The sequence below is a fragment of the Microtus pennsylvanicus genome, chromosome 16, assembly GCF_037038515.1.
Source record: "Microtus pennsylvanicus isolate mMicPen1 chromosome 16, mMicPen1.hap1, whole genome shotgun sequence".
In the NCBI taxonomy this organism is placed as follows: domain Eukaryota; kingdom Metazoa; phylum Chordata; class Mammalia; order Rodentia; family Cricetidae; genus Microtus; species Microtus pennsylvanicus.
The window spans coordinates 10,451,419-10,451,731 of record NC_134594.1 but is presented as its reverse complement, the minus strand read 5'-3'; positions in this window follow the sequence as shown (position 1 = coordinate 10,451,731).

Sequence of the window (313 nt, the reverse complement as noted above, 5' to 3'; positions counted from 1 at the left end):
CGCCCACTCACTCCGCGCGCGAGGAACCCTCCCGAGCAGCCCCACCCACTCTTCCATCCGCTTGTGGAAGCTCCGCCCATTCTGCCGCCCGCTCCCCGGGGCTCCGCCCACTTTACCCGCCCGCACAGCTCCGCCCCCTCCTGCCTGCACCCCTGCTCCTTCCCTTCTTCCGTCGCTTCTACCTCTCCCCGCCCCCACAGCTGCCTTTCATTGGCTAAAAAGGCAAAACCGCGCGAGGATGCAGCAGAGCCGCACTCTGATTGGCTGGAGGCTAAGCCGGGCCCTTTGTCATTGGCTGATACGAGAAACCAGC